This window comes from Lutra lutra, chromosome 12, assembly GCF_902655055.1.
Source record: "Lutra lutra chromosome 12, mLutLut1.2, whole genome shotgun sequence".
Taxonomy (NCBI): Eukaryota; Metazoa; Chordata; class Mammalia; order Carnivora; family Mustelidae; genus Lutra; species Lutra lutra.
The window spans coordinates 13,706,267-13,708,394 of NC_062289.1; the positions used below are offsets into that span (position 1 = coordinate 13,706,267).

At 33.5% G+C, this 2,128-nt stretch overlaps 1 pseudogene; it reads left to right on the forward strand.

Moving 5' to 3' along the window:
* Positions 1 to 796: 796 nt before the first annotated feature.
* Positions 797 to 960, forward strand: LOC125082806 (uncharacterized; annotated as a pseudogene).
* The last annotated feature ends 1,168 nt before the right edge of the window (positions 961 to 2,128 follow it).

A 2,128-nucleotide genomic window follows, 5' to 3' on the forward strand; every position in this document is an offset into this window, starting at 1 on the left:
TACTGTATCTGGGTGGCAGGGGAAGGATTTGGGAGTTTGGGAGTGAGTTGGAAAAAAGGCAGCAGGGAATGCAGGATAGAACTGGTCAAAAAAGACAGTAATACCGGTGTATAGGATGATAATGCCTTAAGGCCTTCCTACTCAAACACAGACCAGCACATCTACAGGACTTAGGGGGTTTATTAGCAAAGCAGATTCTCAGAACTGTTGAATCAGAATCTGCATTTTAACAAAATTCCCATTAGCTTGTGAGAAGCACTGCTTTACAGACTATTTGAGAAAGACTAATTCAAATATTTTATTGGAAAAGAAATAGACTGGGGTGCCTGACTGGCTCAGTTGGTGGAGTATGTGACTCTCGATCTCAGGGCTGTGAGTTTGAACCCCACGTTAGGTGTGGCGATTACTTAAAAATAAAATATTCTTAGGGTGCCTGAGTGGCTCAGTCGGTTAAGCATCTGTCTTTGGCTCAGGTCATGATCCCAGAGTCCTGGGATAGAGCTTGGTGTGGGGGGTGGGGGGTGGTCTCTGCGCAGCGGGGAGCCTGCATCTGCCACTCCCCCTGCTTGTACTCTCTCCTCTTTCTCTCAAATAAATAAACAAAATCTAAAATAAACAAAATGTTTTTTAAAATCACAGAAAACCTCCTTAAAAAAAAAGGAATAGACTGATCCAAGGTCACTAACTGGCAACATGACCAGTCACTGTTGCTAATAATATCCTCTGGTGATTTGTTTAACATCTGCAGCACCTTTGAAATTCCTATTGTTATAATCCTTTTAAAATTTCTATTACTAGCTTTGCGCAGTGGCAGTATCGTAGCCAATGAGGTTTATCCGAGGCGCGATTATTGCTAATTAAAATTTCTATTACTATTTGCGTTTTTTTTTTTTTCTTGGTTAATACTGCTATATTTCCCTGCCCCAAAACAACTTTTGGTTTTGTTGATCCTCTCTAATATATATTTTCTATTTCACTAATTTCTGCTTTTCCCTTTACTGTCTTTCTTCTTTATTTGGGCTTATGCTGCTATTTTTTTTTTCTCATTGAAAAGTTAGCTCTTTGGTTTATTAAGTTTTAGATCTTGTTCTTTTCTAATATAAACATCCAAGGTTGTCAAACTCTTCTTTACATACCTCCGTGGCTGCATTGACACATTTTGATACATAATGTTTAGTTACTGTTTAGTTCTGAATATTTTCTAACTTCAATTTAATTTTGTTTTTAGTATGTGAACAATTTTTAAGTGCTTCCAAACCCATGGTGTTTTTAGTTATGTTTTTCCTTTCTTATTTGTATTTAAGATTATGGTCTATATGTCAGTCCTTTAAAATACTTACTAAATAGGTGTGTTAAAATTTCCCAGAGAGATGGTGAATTTAGCAATATCTCCCATAAAGCCATTGATTTTTGTCATATATATATATGTGTATATATATATGCATATATATATTTGATATTCTGCTGTTAGTTGCATTCAAATTTATAACTGTTACATATTTCTGAAAAATTGGACTTTTTACTATTCATGATGTTATGACTTTCATCTCTAATAAAGCTTTTCATCTTCAAGTTTACTTACTCTGATGTCAATATTACTATTTGATTTATCTTTTGGTCAGTTATTTTTCTTAGTATGTAATGTTTTTATCCTTTGACTTTTAATCTTTCTTACTCTTATGTTTTCTTACTCTTACTCTTATTTAAACAGAAGTAAATATTTAAGTACATATTTAAGCAGCATATAGCTGAACTTTATTTTTTGTCCAGTCTGATAATCGTCATCTTCTCATTTGAGAATTTAGTCCTTTTATATATATAGTAATTACTGATATATTTGGATCTCTGTGCTATTTATATATTCTACTGTCTTCTTGGTTTTGGCCTTTTGCTTTTAGAAATATTTTCCTTCTTTTTATCATTTTATTTCTCCCTTCTCCATTTTGTTTGGAAATTATGTGCAATAGGTCTTTGGTGGTTACTCAAGTGTTAGCATGAATACTCAACAAAATTTAGTAACTTTGAGGTACTATTGAGAAATGTAGAAAGCTTAAATTCCAGTCATGCACGCCCCTATTTGTATGCTATAATTATCCTTTTTTAAAGATTTTATTTATTTATTTGACAG